This window comes from Terrapene carolina, unplaced genomic scaffold (genome assembly GCF_002925995.2).
Source record: "Terrapene carolina triunguis isolate 2854851 unplaced genomic scaffold, T_m_triunguis-2.0 Scaffold193, whole genome shotgun sequence".
Classification (NCBI taxonomy): domain Eukaryota; kingdom Metazoa; phylum Chordata; order Testudines; family Emydidae; genus Terrapene; species Terrapene triunguis.
Window position 1 is genome coordinate 7,232,588 of NW_020664544.1, and position 8,787 is coordinate 7,241,374.

The 8,787-nt window shown below is 58.9% G+C and overlaps 1 protein-coding gene across 1 annotated transcript in view; it reads right to left on the reverse strand.

Annotated features, from left to right (window-relative positions):
* MPP2 (membrane palmitoylated protein 2) overlaps positions 1-653 on the reverse strand; it is a 20,083-nt gene extending 19,430 nt beyond the window's left edge. Inside the window, exon 1 of the mRNA XM_029912252.1 lies at positions 421-653. The gene's annotated coding sequence lies outside the window, so the exon portion shown is untranslated. The remainder of the gene's footprint in view (positions 1-420) is intronic.
* Between the last annotated feature and the right edge of the window lie 8,134 nt (positions 654-8,787).

An 8,787-nucleotide genomic window follows, 5' to 3' on the forward strand; every position in this document is an offset into this window, starting at 1 on the left:
CCGCCCTGCAGATCCCAGCCGGACCCCCGCCACACACACGCAGCCAGAGGGGCGTGACCCTGACCAGCCTCCCACCCCCCAGATCCCAGCCGGACCCCCTGCCACACACGCACAGCCAGAGGGGCGTGACTCTGGCCAGCCTCCCGCCGCATCCCAGCCAGACCCACTGCCCCACACATGCAGACAGAAGGGCGTGACTCTGGCCAGCCCCTCTGCCCCCCAGCCAGATCGCAGCCAGAGGGGCATGACCCTGGCCAGCCCCCCCACCCCACAGATCCCAGCCAGACCCCCTACCACACACACACAGCCAGAGGGGCATGACCCTGGCCAGCCCCACCCCCCAGATCCCAGCCAGACCCCCTGCCCCACACACGCAGCCAGAGGGGAATGCTTAGCCCCCCCAGCGCCCCGCGGCGGCACCTGGAAGTGGGGCTCCTGCAGGATGCCTGCCAGCTCGGCGGCCGCGCTGTTGCTCCCAGCGACGTGGGCGATGTCCTGCAGGATCTCCTGCACCAGCTCCACGTTATTGTCCCTCACGGCCTCCAGCTTGGTCTCCTCCAGGCGCTCGTGAGCCTGCGGCGGGGGATGAGAGAGCACAAACAAACCCCCATTAACCTCATCCGTCTGGAGCCCCCGGCTGGCGAGCCCCAGACGCCGAGCCCTGCGCGGAAAGGAAGAGACGGGGGGGCTTGTGAGGCCAAACCAGGCCCCCCGCCCCGCCCTGTGACACAGATGTCCGATCACATGGTGCTTAATACCCCAGCATCTGCTCCCAGGCAACAACAGGATGGCGGGGGGCAAGGGGCCCGTCCGGCTGCGCGGTAGGTGCCCGTCTGCGAGGCCAGCCCCACCCAGCCCAGCAAAATGCGAAGGGGGGGGCGGGAATCCGCAGAGACTCGGCCACGCCAGCTGTCACAGCAGCTGATCAGGTCTCCTGGTATCTTGCATGCACCCCCCCTCCCTCTGTATTCCTTGTTCGCCCTATAGTGCTGGGTATGCACACACACACACACACACACACACACACACACACACACACACACACACACACACACAGAGTGCTGGTATGCATGCACACACACACACACACAGTGCTGGTATGCACACACACACACACACACACACAGTGCTGGTATGCACACACACACACACAGTGCTGGTATGCACACACACACACACAGTGCTGGTATGCGCACACACACACACACACACACACACAGAGTGCTGGTATGCATGCACACACACACAGTGCTGGTATGCACACACACACACAGTGCTGGTATGCACACACACACACACACACACACACACAGAGTGCTGGTATGCGCACACACACAGAGTTCTGGTATGCACGCGTGCACACACAGAGTGCTCGTATGCACACACACACACACACACACACACACACACACACACAGAGAGCGGGTGTGCGCGCGCACACACACACACACACACACAGTGCTGGTATGCACACACACACACTCAAGCCAGCATCCAGGCAGGCACACGCGGGGACACACACACACACACAGAGTGCCAATATGCACACACACACACACACAAGCCAGCATCCAGGCAGGCACACACACCTCCTCCATCCACTAGCCCTCCGGGAGAGGCAGGGGGTGGTCTGGGCAGAGGAGTGGTGAGAGAAGAGTCGGGGGGGGGGGGTTCTAGGGAGCAGAAATCTCCCTCTCCTGAGTGCCCCCAGCCCCCTGGGCGTGTGCCTCCGGCACTGCATCGCCAGCCCCCTGCCAGGCTCGGCACCCAGCCCCCAGCGGGACCCCGGCAGCCCAAGCCTGGGAGCAGCCTAGCAATCCAGCCCATCTTTAGCCTGCTTGAATTGGTGCCTGTCCTCTCCCGCTCTGTCGGTGCCAGTGACGGGGGCTGGCAGGGTGGGAGGTTGCTGCCTGGGCACCCAGGGGAGCGATGCACAGACGGGACCTAAAAATAATATTGTCACACACAGACTCACACCCACACACTGGAGCCAGCACACAGGCGCGTGCACAAACACACAGGCTGGAGCCAGCATACAGGCGGGCACCCGTGTGCGTACACACGCACGCGCACACACACAGGAGCCAACGTACAGGCAGGCATGAGCGCACACCCACCCACCCATGTAACTAGCATGCACCAAAGTGTAACCAGTCGGCGCACACACACACACACACACAAACCTACTCCCAGAGTCTCCCACCCACCTCCTCCCAGTTACACACACGTCACCCCCACCCAATCAACTCGTACGCTGACACGCCACACGTGCGCACACGCCTTGCACACGCACCCACGCTCACGACCCCCGGCTCCAGACCTGTGCACTTTGCAGCTGGATGAGATTGGGCAAGGGGCCTGGGGGAGCCCAGCTGCAGCCCAAGGCCACAGGAGGTGGTGACCCTCTATACCAGTGCAGGGGCAGTAAAACTAGAGCTGGGGCCAGGCCAGACATCAGCTGCTCCCATATTCCCAGCCACACCCAGAAGAGCCTGGCCTGGTAGCAGCTACCCCAGCCCCCCACATGGAAATGGGGGTGCCAGGCAGGGAACACCAGGGACGACTTTGTAACAGAGGTGCCTGCGGCAGGAAGATGGGGACAGGGGATGCTGCACTCGATCCGGAAAAGCAGGTTCAAACTCAGCCGCTGCCCCTTCCCCGGCCACCCCATGCGACTGTACCTTAGCCAAGGATCTTACTATTGGACTCTCCATGATGCCGCGGAGGAAGATGAGATCCAGGTCGGCCGCCCCGGTGGAGTTGGGCAGGTCGCTCAGGTTGTCCAGCACCTGCTGCATGGCTGGGGGAAGAAAGGGGGGTGGGGGAGAAGAGGGCAGGGTGAAAGCAAGAGAATCCCAGCGCAAGGAAGAGGGGCAGAGACGGAGGGAGGAGGAGAAGAAAAAGAAAGAGCCACAGGGGCGGACGTCAAGCACGGCTACAAGGCAACGCAGATGCAAGCGAGGCCTTTGCCGCCAGCCGGCGTGCCCGGCCTCGGGGCTGTAACCAGCGCTCAAACGGACGGGTGACCTATGTTGTCCCTGACCCGATCCCATCACATAAACCCCCCAGGGTCCGATCTTCCCCCGGCCCACAGATTCCCTCCCTGAGGACGAGATTACGGATGGATCCTCCCCTACCCCTGCCTCTGCCAGGGCATAGAGTTGACCCAGACCCTACCAGCAGGATTCACCCACCCTCAGCCTGGCACACTCCCTCCCAAGCTGTGACCATCTTTAGAGAAGAATCAGCCACGTAGCTGCCCAGAATGAGCTGCTCGGGGCGCTGGCAAACGGATGAGGGATGGGGAGGTCTCAGTGACAGCCCCTCCCGCCGCCCCCCCACGGCCCTTGTCCTTCTGAGACACCCTCGGGCCAATGAGGAGTATGTCGTTTCAGGCCAGAAAGGATCATTAGCTCATCTTGTCTGAGCTCCTGTAAAGTACAGGCCATTGTCACCCAGATAGATGCCCTGAGCCCAATGACTTCAGTTCCACTTTAGCCAGCGCTCGGCAGACTAAACTGTTGTGAGCCCCAAGCAGAGAACAGGAGAGCCTGCGGGGCCACCAGAGCCCGAGCCCCCTGCAACCGCAGGGAATTGACTAGGTGAGAGACGCCCAGATAAACCTAGCAAGTGACCCACGCCCCGAGCTGAAGGCAAAAAACTCCAAGGTCCCAGCCAATCAGCCCAGGGGGAAAATTCCTTCCTGACCCCAAATCTGGCAATCAGCGTGACCCCGAGATCGGTCAGAGTAAAGTCATCCTGCTTGGGGACCCCTGGGAGAAAGGCCACTTCCTAACCCCCTAAAACGGGGCCGATTTGAGTCTGGCTATTAGCCACTTCATCACCACTGCCCCCTGCCCTGCCCCCTCTCTGTAGGCAAATGGCTGATCACCCAGGCAGCCATGAGATCCCCCACTCTCCCACCACCACCCCGACTGGTAACAGGCGACAAAAAGGTGCATTTTCCCCTTAAAGAAACAAACACCCGAGAATTTCCCAGCACCTCCCAGGAGGGCAGGAGACGGATGTGGCTGTAGAAATGGGCTAGGGTGGAGACTCCGGATGGGGAGGGCGAGCAAGCCGCAGGCTCTGCCATCTGCAACTCAACTGGCCTCCTGCCCTGTCCCACGTGCCCGGCTCGCTCCCGGGTTGCTGAGAAGTGACCCTAATCGAGGAACAGATGCCGCCACCCCCAGGATCCTGTCCCTTTAAGGGTATTGGCACTGGCTCCAGGGCTCTTAAAGGGGCAGGTGGGAAAAGAGAGTTGGTCTCAGACTGGAGCAGAAAGGAGGCGGGTCCAGGCTGCACAGTTTGGACTGGACCCCATAGTTCAGATCTGGGGGGTTCGAGTGAGGCCCATCTCCACCAATGGGGGAGCAAAGTGAGGGGAAGGATGGCCCAATGGTTAAGGCGCTGGCTCTGACACAAACTCCCTGCGTGACCTTGGAAAGGTCACCTAGGGTGCGTCTACACGGCAATTACTCCCCCGCCGCTGACCCGTGCCAGCCGACGCAGGCTCGCAGGGCTCGGGCTAAGAGACTGTTTGATTACAGTGTAGGCGTTCGGGCTCAGACTGCAGCCCGAGCAATCTCCAAGCCGAACAGCCCCTTACCCTGGCCCCCGCGAGCCCGGGTCAGCTGGCACGAGCCAGCCGCAGTGTCTAATGACAGCATCGATGTCCCCTCGGTCTGTCTGGGCCTCAGTTCTCCATCCGTGACCCGGGGATCACGGCACTGCACTGCCCTGGCTCACAGGGATGTGAGGAGGGTAAATATACTGAAGATTGGGAGGAGCTTGGATGCCAGGGACAGGGTAAGGACACACCCTTGACTCCAAGCGCACATCACCCACCCTCCCGGGGTGAGCTCCCCGGCCCAGGCAATAGCCCTGCTGCGGAAGAAACTGCCCCAACAATCCACCTGGACTCTGCCCAGCAACGATCTCCTTCGGGGGAGTTAAATATTAAACACACTGGAATATTTATAGCAACTTTTTTGTGAAGGGCGTGGGGGGAAATCAGTGGCTCAGGAGGTTGACGGGAAAGGAAATATGAGGCTTGGGCAGAACCTAGGCGGGGTACAAGTGAGCGGGTGGGGTGAGGGGCAATCCTGGATTCGGGGGGATCCCATTAGGGGTTGGGGGCGTTCTGAGGAGAAAGCCCAGATTTGGTAGATCCCTTTATGGGGTGAGGTGGGGAATCCAGGGTTCAGGCGGATCCCCCTCAGGGGTTGGAGTGGGGGGTGTTATGGGAGAAACCCTGGATTTGGGGATCCCTGAGGAGTTTGGGGGGCACTGGTAGGACCGCAGCCTGGACCAGCCGGCTCACTGGAAAACGCCTCGCAATGCACCTCGACTGCTCAGGAACGGATCGGCCCCCCCCCCAAAGACGTGTGCCCAAAACACAAACAAGCCACCCAGGCAGCAAGTGACGAGCATCTGTCCCCGAATGCCCCATCCACCAAGCTCATTAATAAGTGAAACGATGCGGAGATTTGGCTCCGGGCCACTAAGCGCAGCAGTCGAGCGTGGTGGGGGTGGGGGGCGGTGAGCAGCCAGGCTGGAGGCTGTTTACTGCTCCGTGCTGCCCGCGTTCCGGGGGATGGCGCTCAGCGGATCAGACCCTTCTCCTGGGCTCCTGCTGCAGGGGTGGCCAAGTCAGGGTGGCAGCGCAAGCCGGCTCCTCTTTACAGACCCTGCAGGGGTTAGGGGAACGGAGCTGCTGGCCGGGGCAAGCTGTGCCCGGGCCCAGGAGACCGGGCGTGCAGAAAAAGGAGAGAGGGCACCAGCCGCCGAACCTGCAGCCAAGGGCCGTAGTGGAGACAGGGAGCGGGGGTAAGGGGACGATTTGCATGGGGACGGGGCGGGACACACAGAGCATCCCATGAATATTCCCTCTGTGGATGGTTCTATTCATCATGGCAACCCCACTCTGGTTAGCAGAGGCTGGGGGCAGACAGATGGCTGTGAACAGAGGCAGAGTTGTCCAGTGGGTAGAGCACTGGACTACCTTTTATTCCCGGCGAGCTTGGGCGAGTCACGTTCCCTTGCTGTGCCTCAGTTTCCCCTTTACACTGTAAGCTCTTTGGGGGAGAGACAAGGTGTTTGCACATCACCCCGCTGGGCCCACCCATCTCAGTTGCTATGGTAATGTGAATAAAAATAATGTTTTTGGAGGCGGGGGGGGGCATAAACACATCTGTGTGCAAGCCAATGGGGTGGGGGAACACACGCAGCATTAGGGATGGACAGTACAGATCTGTGAGTCGGCACATGTGCGAACGCACACGCATGCACCAAGTGCCTTGGAGCAGGTAGTGACTTTGTTCTGGGTTTGTACAGCACCTCACACAATGGGGTGCTGGTGCACGACAGGGTCTCAAGGTGCCAATGGGCGGATGTAGGCGTGCGAATGCACACACACGTAGCTGCACGTGTGAATGTGTTTTTGAGTCTGGGCAGGGATGTGCCTAAGACAGCGCCCCGGTATCTGCATGCAGGTGTCTGAACATACAGGCCGGAGTGTGAGGTCGTAGACGTGCACTAGCTCTGTCTCCACATGTGTACGTGGGTGGTAAGTGCAAGTGGGTGACAACGTGTGTGCTACAGAGCCCGGGTAGAAATGTGGGCACAGGTGCGGGCAAATGTGTGCCCCACATAGAATATCAGGGTTGGAAGGGACCTCAGGAGGTCATCTAGTCCAACCCCCTGCTCAAAGCAGGACCAATCCCCAGACAGATTTTTGCCCCAGATCCCTAAATGGCCCCCTCAAGAATTGAACTCACAACCCTGGGTTTAGCAGGCCAATGCTCAAACCACTGAGCTACCCCTCCCGCCCCCGTGCCAAACTCTCTGGAGCCGGACTTCCACACAAGGGAAGAGCAGAGACGTTTCAACGAACACAGGCTGAGAAGCAAGACCCCGCGGCTCAGCACAATGGCGTTTTGACAGTCCTGCCATGAAGCGGTTAACCCAGAGGCAGTTCTGAAACAAGCAGCAGCTCTACTATGCAGGGGTCACCAGCCGGCTAAGGGGTCACACCATCCCAGCAGTCAGTCCCCATTGCATCTCTGGCCTGGGGAGCGCAGGAGCCGCGGGCTTCCAGAGACCGAACTGAGGCCAGCGTGCAGCCGTCGCAGTAACGACATGGCTTGTGCGTGTCAACACGGCGCTGCTCGTGTCGGCGGCACGCCTCCTCACCGGGAGCGCTTGCTTTGATTGTACTGTCCGCGGCGGGGGGAATGGGGGGACGGCTCCCGAAAGCCAGTAACAGTCCTGACGTAAGCAATGCAGCGGCAGTCCAAAAAGCCAACGCAATCAGGAACGGGATAGATAATGAAAGAGAAAATATCATAATGCAGCGTCTACACGGACACTGCATCGACCTAGAATCTACCCCACTCGGGGAGGTGGAGTTATTAAGTCGGCGCAGCGAGGCGGTTACAGCATGAAATTGACACGTTGACATTTCCACAGTAGCTGCCTTGTGTCAATCTAACTCCGTAGCGTAGACCAGGGGTTCTCAGCTGGGGGTCCAGGGCCCCTGTGGGGCCGCGAGCAGGTTTCAGGGGGTCGGCCAAAATAAGCCAGAGAGCAGGGCTGGCGTTGGACTCACTGGGGCCCAGGGCAAAAAACCAAAGCCCTGCCACTCAGGGCTGAAGCCAAAGCCCAATCAACTTAGCTTCACGGGGGGCCCTGTGGAGTGGGGCCCTCGGAAATTGCCCTGCTTGCTACCCCCAATGCTGTGGGATTTTTATAGCATGTGGGGTGGGGGAGGCCTCAGAAAGAAAAAGGTTGAGAACCCCTGGTGTAGACCCAACCAACGTCTCTCACCAAAAGCTCTTAAGCAAAGGATGCAGTCGTGGGGTAAGAGGGAAGGTCCTCTTATGGATCAGTAACCGGTCCAAAGCTAGGAAACCAAGAGTAGGAATAAATGGTCAGTTTTCACAATGGAAAGGGGTAAATGGCGGCATTCCCCAAGGATCTGCACGGGGACCAGTGCCGCTCACCCCATTCAGAAACAATCTGGGAAAGGGGGTGAGCAGTGAGATGGCAAAATTTGCACACGACACAGAATGACTCGAGATAGCCGAGTCCAAAGCAGACGGCGAAGAGTTACAAAGAGACCCCACTGAACTGGGTGACTGGGCAACAAACTGGCAGATGAAATTCAGTGTTGATAACTGCGAAGCTTCCATATGAGGCACGATTAAAAAGACCAGGGCTGTTCATCTTAGAAAAGAGACGACTAAGGGGGGATATGATACAGGTCTATAAAATCATGACTGGTGAGGAGAAAGTGAATAAGGAAATGTTATTTACCCCTTCACATACCTCAGGAATGTGGGGTCGCCCGATGAAATGAATAGGCAGCAGGTTTAAAACAAACATAAGGAAGTATTTCTTCACACAACGCACAGTCAACCTGTGGAACTCCTTGCCAGGGGATGTTGTGAAGGCCAAAAGTATAACCGCGTTAAGAAAATAATTAGATGAGCTCATGGAGGATAGATCCATCAATGGCTATTAGCCAAGATGGTCCAGGACGCAACCCATGCTCTGGGTGTCCCTAAATCTCCCACTGCCAGAAGCTGGGATTGTTCGACGGGGGATGGATTTCTTGAAATTGCCCTGTTCTGTTCACTCCCTCTGAAGCATTTGCCTTCGGCCGCTGTCAGAGACCGGATACAGGGCTTGATGGACCCTTGGTCTGACCCAGTGTGACGGTTCTTATGTACTCTGCCATTGCAGTCCTGGGCTCCCCAGTACACACAGCTCTGCTGATGCCCC